This window comes from Oryzias melastigma, linkage group LG17, assembly GCF_002922805.2.
Source record: "Oryzias melastigma strain HK-1 linkage group LG17, ASM292280v2, whole genome shotgun sequence".
NCBI classification, from domain to species: domain Eukaryota; kingdom Metazoa; phylum Chordata; class Actinopteri; order Beloniformes; family Adrianichthyidae; genus Oryzias; species Oryzias melastigma.
This window is the reverse complement of record NC_050528.1, coordinates 21,674,245-21,690,282: the sequence shown is the minus strand read 5'-3', so window position 1 is coordinate 21,690,282 and position 16,038 is coordinate 21,674,245.

The window sequence follows — 16,038 nt, the reverse complement described above, 5'->3', positions numbered from 1 at the left end:
AAAAACACTGAAATAATAATTGGTTGTCTGTAGAAAAATGCAACTTTCATCAAACAGATTCAAGTCAGTCATTTATCAGTCAGTTCTGTCTGTCATTCTGTTAAATGTTCATTCATCTGCATCAGTGGGTTTACTTTTGTGCATTTCTGACCTAACTACACTCTGAAACTATATATTGTCTTCTCTTTTCATCATGTCATCATACTCAAAATCAAATACAACAAAAGAAAATGAATCTTGAGTTTTATCCTTAAAAAGGGTCCAGTATTTTTTGTTGTTTTACGTGACCTCTAAATACGAATTTTGCTGAAATATGTAAGTTTGATTAGGAATACAACCACAATAGAATCCCAAAGGTGATGATGTAAGTCAGTGAAAGTAAGAGTATAAGGAAACATGGAGCTGCCTAGAGAACCCAGAGCAATCACAAAACATTTAACGCCTGCAAAGAATAATTTAAACAAAATGCTCACGTTTTACCTTAAAATGAGAACATTTGATAGGTCGAAAATTTTTAGAAGGCAGGGAAAATGCAATAGTACATTAATATTAGTATGAGTTTGACAAAAGTCAAAGAAGCTGAGGGTCCTGAAAACCAGAAGTTAGACATATTCATCCATTTTCCAAACCTGCTTAATCCCTTGAGGTCACATGGTTGTCTTAGCTTGTCCCAGCCACTGACGGCGGAGTACACCTTAGGACGCAAATCCATCGCAGGGCCACACAACCACACATTCACATCTGAGGACAATTTAAAGTCACTAATTGACCTAAAATACGTGTTTATGAAACCTGGGAGAAAGCAGGGAGCCCAAAGAAAACCCATCCGTGAACATCCAATGTGCAGAATCCACACAGGAAGGGCCCAGTTGGGATTTAAAATGGAGCCTTCTCACTCTTAGAGTGCTATCCACTACAACACTGTGTAGCCCAAATAAGAAAAACATAATTTATTAATCATGTCATGTTTTTGACACCGATTACTGGAAAACAATTCTCCCCTAAAAACTTAAATGAGCTCAATCAGCTGTCATGATGGTACGCTTGATGACATGAAAGATAAAATAAATTAACAAACAAAAAACACTTAGAAATCATATTTTTCATCAATTAAAAAAAACACCTGTTAAAAACACAATTTTAACACGTTCTTGTGGTATTGTTTTAATGGAAGGCTTATATGAAGAAAATAACCATTTAACACCGGAGCTCCAGTGTTTATTTTCTTTGATTTACTGTAATTTTTTATTTGATAACGTGATCAACATAATGCCAGTAGAATCTGGAGGAGAAAAACGCCATGGTTGAAAAGTTTCAGTATGTTAAAGATTTTTTGGTTATGCGTCACTGGTGACTCCTCAGGTGTTAAAGGGTTAAGCTCAGAGCTCCATTTCTGAGTATTTATTTATTTAAATAGTTGTGAATCAGGAGCAGACAAAAACATTCCCTTTGAAAAAAAGCCTATTTGCTAGCCTGGGTGGGCGCTTTAAGCGCTCAGCAAAAGGGAGGGGAAGAGGGGCGGAGTTACTCCACACTAACAGTCCCTCCTACAACTGAAAGGTGAATTTTCATGAACTCTGCAGAAACTATATCCTTGAGAATGACAATTTTTTTTTGTTCTTTTGCTTAAAACGGCATCATCATTATTAGAAGACCTTCTCTTGAAATAGCTCAAAAGAACATTGGCATCTTGAAGTAAATGCAAAAACTTAAACCAAGGTCTCATGGCATTGCACATCCAAGTCAATTGAAACCCTGTATGCTACAACAGCCTGGTTGTATATCTGCAGAGTGTTGGACAGGTTTCAAGAAATCACCTTTCACACCAGCTCCCTGAGATGGATTCACTGCCGACTCAAAGTGTCCGGCAGCGACTGAAAAGGTCACTCGTGTCTCTGGTGCCCCCCTCCCCTCTTCAATACCCCAACACCTTTGCCTCTAATCTGAATAGTGTGTGTGTATGTCCTGCGTGTAATCTGAATAGTAATAAGGCAGGTTGATAGATTGATGTATAACAGCAAGAGGTATGCAGAACAGGGAGGTGATTTTAGTGTCGACTCCTCTCAGTCCTGGCTGTGTTTCACATGCAGCTGTTGAGATTTTTACTGTGAAGAAATCGTTGGCTTTCAGACTCTGTTACATATTCGACTTTGTAGAATTGATCTTTATGATTATAGAAATGATAGTTTTAACTTTAACAGTAGTCTCAGGAACAAAAAGTGCACAGATAAATACAGCTGACCATTAAAAAATGTTGCACAGAAACAAAAGCAGCACAGCAAGGTAAAAATGACTGAATAAAGAATATGATATGAGGTTTACCCCAATATAATATATTGAATACAAGCATTAAAACTAAATACGAGCCCTTGTTTTGCTACACTCTTGTTAGCTTGGGGTTGTGTGAAGCTGAAAACAAGCTTGAGAGACAAGGGATATGAGGGAAGCAAACTTCCCCACCAGAAGCTCCACCCACAACCCAGAATCATTGTTTAATGAGCCACAGAAAATATTTCTTAAAACAAAACAGCGTTTTGTATTTTTGCTAAAAAGTTCATAAACATAAATAAAATACCACTGGGAAAAATGTTACCAAAAAAAAAAATAAATAAATAAAATAAATAAAAAATAAATAAAAATCCATTGTAAAGACTTGGACCATGTTTTCTGCCCTGTAGTTCATCATTATTCCACTAGGGGCAGTAGAAGAACTTTTCCTGTTCATTTCAAAATGGCTGCTCCCATGACACTTTTGGCGGGAAAAAGTTTCTCTACTTTTCAAAACTTTTTGGTGATATAACTCATCTTTTGTTATTCTTTTTTTAAATGACTAATTGCTACATTGAAAGTATGCAACATATTTTAATTTAATAATTTCACAAGTTATTAACTATTTTTAATGCAGTTACACCATTTAAAGATTTGTGGATTCAATTTGTTAATTTTTCCTGAACCATCGTATCAATATTTTTGCATCTTATACTAACATTGTTGTAAACAAAAACTTACCAAAGCACTCAACATATTAAAAAAAACGAAAAATATCTATGTATTAAAAAATCGAAACAATGAAATATTTATGGTGGTTGACTAAATCAAAAAACACTTATTATTATTTTTTTTTGTCAATTCTGATGTAGATGACTTTACAGTTTGAAGACATCAGTTTAAAAGAGCAGAAATAGTCTATAAAAATAGGATGTTGGGGGATCAAAAATGTTTTTAGTCTTAAAAAACTTTAAAACAAGCTTTTGATAGCAACTGTTTTTTTTGTGCAGCTCAGTCATCTGTTTTTTTTTCCTCTCTCCGTCTTTGCATGCAGCCTTTGGCACAATGACCAAGACTGAGAGTGAAAGCAGCGTGGACTCCGCCGTCCTGTAACAATTACCAGCCGCTGTGAATATTAAAATATTATTAAAATGTCTCTCTCCATCTGCGGTTCTGTCCTGATTGCTATCTTAACCTCTAACTGGGGGCGGAGGGTGGGGGTCCAGCAGGGCTGCCCCGCTCAAGAATGAAAGGAGCCGCACTTTAATTCTCCTCCATGTGATTTATGGATGATAAGAAGGATGGATAATGTATGCATGGCAGATATTACTGTCTGGGTTGTAATGTGTAGCCACACGAGCCGCAGTGCACGAAACAGTGCAGACACACACACAGCTTTACAGTTACAGGAAGACGGCAGCAACACAGAGCTACTAAATCTGAATCAACTTGATCCCCAACCCCCTTTTCACACACACACACCCCACAGATAGAAATACGGATGTGTCAACGCTGCAAAGAACATTTGTAAATCAAGAAGGAAAAAGACCTAATTTATGACTGAGGAAAACAGTTAAAGACAAAAGAAGTCAAGTGAGTTTGCAAACTTACTCCACACACAAATCATTAGCATCCTTGCCTTATCCTTGCTCAATTTCTACACTGAAACTGATATTTGAAGTAACAGACCAGTGCAAATGGGCACAGATGCACACTCAGTTACTCATGGCAACCCAACTCCCCGCAGCAGGAGTCATCCCAGTGGGCGATAAAGACGTGGCAACATGCTGTCCTTAAGCAGATGCTGGAACTTGTACAGGAGGGTCATCCTTTCTTGAACAAGAAAAAACAGACTCAAAATAATTTACCGAACTATTAATTAAACAATAAAAAAGCGTATCATAAAAGTCTCATTTGAGGGGGTGCTAATAAATCACACAGATATTACAAAAGCAGAGACTGAGAGAAGAGGTGAGACACTTTTTAATTATGACTTAAAGATCAAACTGTGAGCAGGTCTCAGGGGAGCCTGCATAACGACTTCCTATCACTCTTTGTCTGCTGTGGCTGAGAGGTGTTTATTCTTTTATTGTTATCATTTTTGGTGCTGTCAAAAAAACTTAAGGCAGCAACAAAAGTGTTTCATCCTTTAGGGTTTGCATGATCTAAAAAAACAGAAATTCTTTGACATAGAAGGATTTGAAAAGTGTTTATGCTAGTAAATATCTGCTCACCCAGTGTGAACACAATGGGATAAATGTGCATTCCTAAACTTGCGTCTTTGGACATTCTTGACCCCTCGTTACATGCCTGGTGTGTCCTCAACCTAATACTAGCGCACGTTCAATTTGACTTGGGTGTTTGAGCGACCGCTTTAAATGAAAAGTCTATACAAACACACATATATGCATGTTTCGTCCTTCCGTTTTCAAAACTCCTGCATCCATGTGTCACTACCCAAGTCCATTTTGGGGATATATACACACAAAAAGTGCAACTTTGATATTTGACCAATCGGGGGCTCAGATTTAGTAGTGACATATGGATGGCGTCCTTTCTAAAACACAGAGGTGCCAACCGTTTGAATATTGATCATGAAGGATAAATGAATCATTCTGGTTTGTGCTTGGCCAGAATTATGATACAAAGACTTTCATATATCTGACTAGAGCAATGAAAGAAAAAGCGTGGAGCAAGATAGACAAGAATTGGGTTGTTTCGACATTTCTCACCAAGTGTCCGCCAACTGTACATCTATACCATTGCCATGTAAATCAATGGACTTAGCAACTCCTCCCCTCTTGTGATCCAAATAAGAAGTACCCGCTGGTTGCAAGAAGGCCAAAGTCCCATAGACTTCCATTGAGAAATAGACAGCTATTTTACAGTCGTTTTATATGTCAGAATAAATATTCTAGCTCTTCTTAGCACATTCTTTTTAATCCTAATTTTGTTTTCAAAGATATTTTTTCTTTATCACTAGTTATTTAAGTAACTATGTATGAAGTATATATAAAGTATGAAGAATTAACCAGATAAATGCAAAGACTTTTGAAGTAATCCCAAATGAAAGCAGTTGTATTTTTTAGTGTCAAACTCAAAATCAATGGAGATGATGGTTCACTTCTGCAGATTAATTGTCCAGTTAATGTGAAAAGTTTTCATTTTTTGCTGTTTTTCCACTCTTCTAATTCTTTTCCACTTCTCTCCGTCACTCTCCCTCCCACCGTTCCTTTTGTTCTACCCTCTCCTATTTATCATGGTGTGAAGGTTGAAAGAGATATTATTATGGGGTGCCGGGCTGGAGAGAGGAGACAGAGGTAGCCACATGGATCGCGCAGGGAGAATGCGGGGCTAATGACAGGAGGACAGGCTTGGTCAGTGGCCTGTGCTATCCGCTGGATGTGATAGATGGAAAGCAGGGAGAAACAGGAGGGGAAGAGAGGGAAGAGGAGGACAAGGAGGAGGGCAGGGAGTCCTTTTCTGTGCCTGGTTACGTTCTTAATCTTACTGTTTCTGACTTGATAATATTTGTCCGAGTAATGCGGATGAAAAAGACTTGAAACAGACACATGGGTGCAGAGGTTGCTTCTGTCAGGAGGAAGGTTATGAGGAGATAAAACATTGTCAGCGTCTCACCACCTTCACGACTTGAAACTTCATAGAAAAGATCAAAGTCTTCACAGATCACCTGATCCGTATAGTTTTTTGCACTGATTTCCACAGTTTGTAAGACATGTTTTTTATGTCACCCAGTTGTGGTAATTTTATGTATTTGACAGTTCAGACTGCTGAATATGCCAAAATTACCAAATTTCAACACGGACAAACAAAGAAAAGCAATGTCACAATACGCAGCGTTGCAAATTAGCAGTGTGTAAAATAAAACGCATAATGATATCAAGTGGTTTATGAAATTTGCAGGTTTTCATAGGAGAGTTCTATAATTGTATTTATTTTACTGATTTCCCTGGATAAGGTGTGTTTGGCCAATAAGGAGCTTCAATGGCAGGTTGGTTGAAAAGCATGTAGGACACCGGCCCTTGAGGACTGACTTTGGACACCCCTGGTCTAGGAACTGGTGGAGTTGTGCTGGATGCTTAAAGCATCCTTTAAGGGCAGTTACCTTGTAGTTTGTGCTACCACCTTAAGGGACATCATGAAAATGAAATGTACCACTGTTGTCCATGTAATGTTTTGTGACTTTTTTGCAAACAATTCAAGTTACAAGCTCTTGGTGCTGTCGCTTTTTGCCCGTTATGCAGCACTGGCTCCTTACTGATTGCTCGGAAATGCTGCATGCACAGGATGTGCTCGTAGTACGAAAGTGCCTGTAGGATGCCCACATAAGCTACACTGTGTCTAATTTCCTCATTTCTAAGATGCACACAAGGAACACACACCTTTCCTTTGAGCAAAGCTAAAGGGCTCCCTGCACAGACTTTACAGGGGGTTGAAAAATCAGCAATCCATATGACGGGCCTGCATCTCACCTACTTCCCCCTTATTTGCCCCTACATGTTACCTAAGTGTTCACTACAACCCGTCTCCCACAGCATGCCAACAGAAAGAATATGCATGAACATTTTTGCCTTACGCGCTCACCGGGTTGTCTTGCATGCCCTGACCATTTTTCACCCACAGTTTGTGGTACCTCATGAACATCAGGTGCTTTCTTGTGTGCACCAGATACTTTCCTAGGAACACTAGAAACTTTCTTATGAACACTAGACACTTTATCATGAGCACCAAACACTATGACTGTGCACCAGATACTTTGTCAAGAGTACCAGACACTTTTGTGTGAGCATTAGATACTTTTTCGTGAGCACCAGTTGCTTTCTGGTAAACACCAGATACTTTATTGTGAGAACAGGATACTTTAATGCTAGCACCAGATACCTTTTCATGCACACTAGATACTTTATCATGAGCACCAGATGCTTTTATGGTAAGCATCAGATACTTTCTTGTGCCCACTAGATGTTTTTTGTGACCACCAGATAATTTCTTGTGCACACCAGATACTCTGTTGCGTGCACCAGATACTTTATCATGAGCACCATCTACTTTCTTTCTTTCAAGGGTTCTATTAATATTTTTCTGTCACTCTATAGCAGGGATAGGCAATTCCAGGCCTCAAGAGCCTGGAGTTGCCAATCCCATGGTATTGAATTTACCCTATTCTGGCATGTTTGAATTGACTGGGCACACCTGAACCTGATAATCAGTCATGGGGGGCTTGGATATCTGGAAATTCTGCTGACAAAGCAGCCATTGAAGCCTGGAGTTGCCTATCCCTGCTCTAGAGGCTCTGTACATTTGTAGTTACAGAGAAAAATAGAAAATTATATGAATACTTGACCATAACCTAAAAAGCATACGTTACAATCAAACGTCCCATCTTTTATTGTTTCTTGGACACTTTGGAAAGCATTTTATGTTATTATGTATATAATAACAATTTCCATGTTTAAGTATTTTGACTTTTTTGCTTTTGATTTGATTACACTAAAGTAGTTAAATTATTTTTTCCTCATCAACTTTTAATGAGCTTGTTTTCCACAATTATATGCTGTCTGCCTATTTACATAATGGTTCTAATCACAGTATTAGACTACTTTTTGTTTGTATTCTGACTTTACTTATTGGCACTAAAAATCAAGTAAAGAGAAATGAATTGCAATAATTACCCACGATGAGTGATAATCATAAATGTTTGATCAACATATTATCTTCAGCTTGGTTTAAGCAATAACTGTGGATTATTTAATTATTCTGTAAAAAACAGCATTTGTTTTTATTTACATTGTTAAATGTATTAACTTTGCCATTTATTTAATCTCACCTTCTTTACTTTGTAAATAAAAAGACATTACCTCTCTGTGTTCAAACTCAAGTGTAGTCTTGACTTGAAACAATATAACAGAGACGTGAGATGAATATAAAGCCTGGATATCAGACTATTCATCACTGGATGATTACGGGCTGACAGCAGTAATTGAAAAACACTTATTGGAGTGGTTGGGGAGGAGGCTGTTCACTTCTATCACACAAAATAACCCTTCGAGGGTAAGAGCAGTCAAAGACAATGATGAATGGACAGATTTCAAAATCAAAGCAGTTGTCACTATTTCATATTTTTTTCTTTCGATATCTTGTAAAATGTAAACCTGTTTGGGTTAACTGTAAGGCAACTTTTTTTAGACATTCCGGTTTCCTTAATTTAAAAAAATAACAGAAATCTTAAAATAAAATGTTATAGATATAAAGATAATATGTACAAATATTACATTTTAAAAATGTATGATGAGCTGAACTGTTGTTTGGCTTAATGGGTCAAATTCCTAAAATGTTTTAGTTGTATTAGCCTTATTAGCTAAAATATTTGCAGTTTTTTTTTATATAAATGTATCTAAAAACGGAGCTGGAATGGGGGTGTGGTATTTGATTGACAAATTACTTTGTATCATTACCTGCACATATTTTAAGTGCGTCCAAGGCTAAATGTTGTTGTTGGCCGCACGTATTAACCTAAACATAATCTCCCTTCTCCGGGGGGGCTGGAGTCCAAAGGTTCTTTGTCTAACCCATCTGCCGACCATGTGGCCAAGAAAAAAGGTCAGCACTGGGTGCACATATTTAGAAAATTACACACATTCACTTTGTCTTCTAATTTATATGTATTTTGTATATATTTGTATGTATTTAGATGTGAAAAATGATTGTCATTGACTGGCAGTGAATTCAGAAAATATCCTAACTCATACTTCCAAGAAAAATCAATTAAAGGGGCCATACCATAATTTTCTTAGCCTTTCAGAGAGAACTATATCTATAAATATGATCATATTTTGCCTTGTTATTACTAATAAAATATTAGTAATTTTTGTGAGTTTTTTCTACCCGGAAGTGAAATGACTCAATACCTGAAGCTCCGCCTGCCGCTGGGTGTGGGTACCGCCCATTTCATGACGTCATCCTAGAGCCTTTCTTTGGCAGCATGTCTATGTTTCTCCCACGAAAATAAACCTCCAAAAATTTTCAAAGATGGATGAAAACGCCATATATATGTCTTTGGTAAGCACGGCCATTGCTACACTGGTTCACAACAAAAATACACTCGGTGTCTGCACGACTGTGCTCGACCCGAGGGGGTGTGTCTTAAAGGAGTCCCGAGTCTAAAGTAACAAACACCTGTTTGAGCTGGAATTTATTGAAGATAGGAGACAATTGGAAGTTGTTTTTTATGGTGTGGCCCCTTAAAAGTTCAGAAAATACATGGTAAATACTTACATAGCCCTTTATTAGTATTTTAGAAACGAAAGCCCTCACAACTCTATTCAAACACATATTCTTGCCAACCTATAACCACTAGGAGCAATTCAGGATTCGATGTCTTGCCAAAGGACATTGAACGTGATACTGGATTTGAACCTGCAATCTTCCGATTAGAGGTTGACTGCTCCACCTCTGAACCCCACCTGCAGGAAAGACACTCTTTTAAAAATCTTTTGGCATAACAATCTGTCTTACATTATCATTGAGTCATGGTGGTGACCGTCAGCCTTCACATCTCCTAAAGCTTTCCTAATGATGATTAGGACTTTGCAGGCTTTGACAGCTGACTGTTTAAGCCACTGTCCCATAAATCTTTCATTTAAGCCATTTTTTAGTCATTTTGTCCTTACCGCTGTTATTTGCAGCTTAGACTATGATTGAAATGGGTTTGTGATGTCTGCTGAGGTTTGCTTTTTATATGAAATAAATTCTGCCGAAAATATTGCTTTGTATTCCGAATGAATATCTGTCTGTGATTTATTGGTCCTCCTCTCAACCTAATTTCCCTCTCTATGTCTTTTCCTTCCTTCTGTACTATGTCATGCACTCTTCCAGTATGTGTCATCCTCAACTCAGATGTATCAGGATGCTGTTACTTAAGAAGTCATCCATCTTTTCCCGCCAGCTCTGTCCGATATCCCACCCCGGTCAGAGCTTAACACTGCTTTTTAACCAACTAAGACATCATCATTACTTTGAGGGATTGTGTCTCTGTAAGTGAAGTTGTCCTTCTATTTCATCCCACATACTTTTTTTTTGTCCCGTCCTTACCTCTCTGTTCTGTATATCACTTTGTCATTTTGATCTCTTTAATCTCAAAGGGGGGTTCGATCAGTTAATGTCCTGAACCACACGGGGTCTTGTTCTGTGTGATGGGTGTCTTGTAAGATTATGTTCTTCAATGTCCTACTCTGAATATTTCTGTCATCTGGAATATAATGCATGCTCTTCATCATGAGACCCTTCTTCTCTTGTCATTTTACATCATTTACATTGCTTCACTTATTAGAAAACCAATTAAGACCCTTATGTGATGTTATAATGACATACCTCATGTTGCCTCTTTTTGTGTGTAATCTTACCCTCCTATATGCTTGTTTAATTATTCACTAACCATTTGACTCTTACTTCCTTTTTTGTACCTATCTCTGTCATTCCACTTTACCACCTGGTCCAAAAAGAAATGCACAAAATATAAACCCCTTAAGGCTTTTTGATGCAAAGATGGATCAAACTCCTTTGGCTCCAAACTTACCTTAATTTAGCATCTGCATAAGGCAAAAAGATAAGTGCATTTTTTTCATAGCTAAATATTATTTCAGGTATGAAGAGTAAAATAAAAATAAAGTTTAGGCCACTGACAGTAGAAGAGAATTGGACAGAGTGACTCTTCCCTTCCAAATGGCAGGCACCTGCTGGCTTCAAGAAGCTAAAATTCTATTGCCTTTAATTGAGAAATAAACAGCTATTCATTTTATAATTGTCAGAATAATCGCTCTTGCTCTGATATATGTTTTAACATTATTTTAATTCAAAATGTTCCCATTTTTTTCAGTATTCCATGTTATTCAAGTTGTAAACTGGTCAATCAGATGCCTCAATGATGGCATGCGGTTTCACATTGACCGTCTGAAACTTTTGACACATTTCAAGTGGTAGGGGTTTGGTCTTCCAACAAGTTCCCTCCTGATTAGCATGAGTGATTGCCATAGAAACGATAACTCAGACCGATTCAGAACAATCAGTTCTTACTGACGCCATCTAGCTCCTGCATGCTGGCGTTTGCATTGCAAAAAAAAAAAAAAAAATCAACTGACTTGACTTCATTTTCTTGATTAGTCGTTTCCTATTGGTGAGGTCACACTTACTCACTCCAGTTCTCATATACAGTCAATGGTTTAGCCTTCAATCCAAATGGGATTATTGCAACATGTGTCTGAAGCTTCATAACTCTATTGAAGCAGGAACAAGAGGACATCAGCTTCAATCTGTTTGCTCAGCTGCTGAACAGGACAAATAATAAAAAATACAGTTTTTATTACATAGATCTTCATGAAATATGGCTGCTACTCAACAAATTAAAAAAAACTAATTGAAAATGACCATTAAAACTGTAATTTCTGATTTCTAACCCATAAGAACCCATGTTGACATATCTGTAAAAGAAAAACATCAAATGTGTCCTTTGGTATAGACCACATAATTTTCCATTTAAGGAAAAATAGGTCTGCGTTTTTATGGGTTAAAATGTAATACTTCTAGCATTCATTTAGAAACTAAATTCTAGATAATACTGTGTTCCAAAAGCAGCTGTGGTGCAGAGGTGAGCGGTCAACGTCTGATCGGAATGCCACAGGTTCAGCTTCCGCCTTGACTGCCTATACGTCAGTGTGCTTAGACAAAGCACTGTAGAAAAGTTCTATATAGGTACGCCAATTATCAAGTTAAAATTGCAAGAGATTAAACGTAAGATCTCTAGTAAGATCTTACGTTTAATCTCTACTGGTAAAATGCTTATTTTAGTCACTTATGCACCTAAGACAAGTTTTATTCCTAACATTTTCAACACAGCCCACCAGAATATCTCTTAAAAAGGCCACATCCATTATTTTAACTTCACTTATTTGCTTTATTGTTTGATAAAATGTGAAATTTCTTTAATAAAAGAAGAAGACGTTGCTGGATAAACTGTCTCCAGTTAATCAGTACTTCCATTAAGACTAAAGTGGGTTCAAAATGACCCATAGTGATGCAATCAGAAAATATTAGTGGTTTTCACAATTGTTTCACTTTTATTTCTGTTTGTCATAGACCCTTTCTTCTCGTTTCTCAATTTTGTTTGAATTATCATTTGTCCTTTGCACACAGCGCTCTGTCACAGCCTGTTAATGCCCGGGTCTCTGATTGTCTTTCTGCGTCTCTCTGTCGCCTACATGCATGTCGTTTCACCTCCCATTTGTCTCTGGGAAGCTGACAGACCCCAGATGGTTGTCTTTGAACTGCCATAACGAGCATCTCCATGTCAAATTACACAGGAACTGACAGGAAAAGAAGAAAAAACAAAAGATAAAATAAAAGATGGCTGCGGAACGTGTGTTGCCTGTGATCACGGCCAATGAGATCCTCGTCGTTTGATCACTTCATCAGCGAGAACATCACTGCCGCCTGTGTCGATGAATGAGAAACACGAAGAAATTTTGAAAAGCAAAACCATTGATGAAATGCCAAGCAATCCATTTCCATGGTGGTGTTGTAATTATATGTCAAGATTTTGGAAATGAAGGAGACAAAAGAGACAAAACAGAAGCGTCAGTCAAGGAAGTAATGTGAACCACAGCATACAAACTTCAAACACTTCAGGTACACAATATTTCTTAAACAAACAAAGTAAAAATAATTTAAAAATAAATCAATTCTTTAGTGTTCATCTTCTCAAGTTATCTTTTGCAACCAAGTAAAATTAAACTAAAGAAGGTTTGTGGAAAATATGTTTTTGATAAATACGTCTTTTTTTCAAACAGCTTCTCAAAACAACAGAATTTCATCAGAAATTTGCCTTCAAGTTGTAGGCGAGTCCGAGCAGGCCCACCCCCACTTCCCAACACCCACCTGTTTACACTCTTTCTCGCTTACGCTCAAAAGGGAGATATGAAGGGTTTCATACTAAATGAAGGTCTTTTATATTTTTATACAATACTTTTTATACTTTTTCATACTTTTATTAACACATTAACACATATTGCTTGCATCAACCCACTAATTGAATCCTAAGGTACAAACTAGCTGAAACGGTTAAGAGAGGCTTCAAAAATGCACTTCAGTACTTTTCCACTGAAAAACTAAGATTTAAATTATCTATCTGCAGGAACAGGGAGAGATTAGTATTAGCCTCCTAAAAGATACATGTAGTAAAGATGACCAAACACTATGCCTCTCCTATCACCCAGATATTGCCCTAAGGTTATATGTATTGAGTGGATCGTACTGGGCATTGTTCGTCTTTGTTACACTCTGTGCAACTTTTGTCAAACTTTTCATTAAAATGACAAAACTCAAATTGGGTTTTTGTCCCTTTCTTTCTCGTCAACAACATATAGAGGTTAGCAAGAGCAATCTCAAATACCCCTACCCTAACATTAAACATTCAGTTTGAAGCCAGATGCCAGCCTGGATGAAGAACCAAAGACATGGATCTGGTCATCTACAAGTGAATGCATCAGAATGAAGCAGAACAGGGAGCTCGTGGCCCGCCCAGTGTATTTTCTATGTATGATACACATACAGTCTTTATATACAACATTTTTGGGGGGCATTTGGAGAAGTACTCAGTGTTACGTCCTGCTGCTGCTGTGCTGCACCTTTTCAACATGCCCTGCTATTCTGCTCCCCTTCAGGTGGGGCAAATGATCTTAATTAGCACCTGCCAGGTACTTTAGACAGAGAAGGCCTCACCAAGACCTGACATAGTAGGCTGGGTAGCATTTGGGGTTTAGTTTGAGTTATGCGATTTGTTTTGTTCTTTTTCCCCTCTTTGTCCTCAGTAGTCTTATACTGCTGGGTTTTGTTATTTTAGTTTGGGGTTGGACTTTGGTAGTCTTAGTTTGCGGGCTTTGCTTATTTGTTTTCTTTAGGTAGATTTTGGTTAGGCAGCCATTAGCACAGACCTGCTGACTCAGACGTTTGACAAGGTTGGGTCAGCAGTCTCCCTGACTTATGTTCAGGCAAGGTTCCACTTCCCTTTGGTTTGTCTTTTTGTTTAAACCAGGAAAGTACATATTTCATTTTTGTTCTTTCATTTCAGGACACAGGATTTCCTTTATTTAATAAACTGTGTTCCTTTTATTCTTATTCCAGTTTTTGTTAATGTCTCCTTTTCTATTTTTCCCCCTAGACCCGAGCCTGGTTTACCCATGGGGAGGCAACACTCAGAGATGCCCTTTTGAGCATATTTTTAATGTGTTCTCCATTATAAGAAAATGACACTAGAATATTTTAAAACACACACAAACAATTATCAGACTGAGTATTTATTAACTACCTAAAATCTGTATGACTATTCTTCTCAACATGTTTTTTTAAATTTTTTTATTCTTAGTATATCCGATTTTTGAACCTTTGTTACATATATTGTCAAATAAGTTTCTAAAGTTTCCCAGCCCATTGTGACAGTGTTAAAAAGCAGCGGTTTGAAGGCATGGTCCCCCTCTCCTCTCCGATCTCTCTCTGTCAGAATGTTGGCAGCTCGTGGGAGGTGCTAATGGAAAAGCTCCTGCTCCTGTTCCCCTTGTTCACCACACTAATGTGAAAGGCACCATCCATGTTACAGCTGTGTGCTGCCGTGACCACACCGCCCTGTCATAGTCCGCTGGTCACCCAGCTAATGGGCCGACCACGGAGGAGAGCGGCTGGCAATAACAGATGGATGTGAGGGAGAGATTGCGATCAAGTGTTTTCGACAGCAAAAAACAAGAAAGGGCTCAGACCTCATGAGGCAATTCTGACAATTATTAAGGGAAGCCGTTTCTTTGCTTTAGTTTAAAAATTTACACAATTTTGTACAATATTTTTTTATTTGTTTATTTGTTTTGTTTTATTTGTTAATTGGAATGCCAATTAATGTAATCAAATCCATTTTTACTCAGAAAAAAAATGAATCTTAATGCATCAAATCTGTAGAGAACAACAAAACTGTTATTTTGTTAGGCAAAAACCACAGTTATCAATTTCTCCTTTATGACCAATTGCCAAATGGTTGGCACTTCCGTAAATTAAAAAGAGACTCTACCCATACGTCCCTACCAAATCCAAGTTCCTGATTGGTTTAAGTTCTACAGGTTTATCTTTCAACATATGTCCAATAACCACCTGTTTTGTATGTAGCGCCTGAAAACAGACTTAAAAACATAGGAAGCGACCCATGAATGCGAGTTTTGGATGCAGAATGCCGAAATGCGCATCCACGTGAGTTTACATAGACTTTTAATTGAAAATGGTCGCTATAACCCCCATTGTCAAGACTGGTGTGAACATGGAACCTGGAAGAACATTTTTATCAGCTTGGGACCTTCAAAGATTCTGGAGAATTTGAGGTGATGAATGACGACCATGTTAACTTTAAATGAAACACTCTCACCTCACAGGAATATCTTAATCTATCCTTTATTTAACTAAATTTTTCCAGGTAGTTGTTTTATTTTCATTTATTTTGCCGTTGTTTTTTTTTTGTGATTCTCTTTTAACAATTATATCGCAAAACCAAACCCCTAAAGCTACGTTCACTTAAGACTTTGAAGTACACATTTATGCAAACACTTTCAATGAAAAGTCTGTTTAAATACGTTATGTACACTTCAAGGTTCTGCATTAAAAACTATTCTGTTCACATTTCGTTACGCAAGTCTTTAAGTCTGTTTTCTGGCTTCAGGTTCA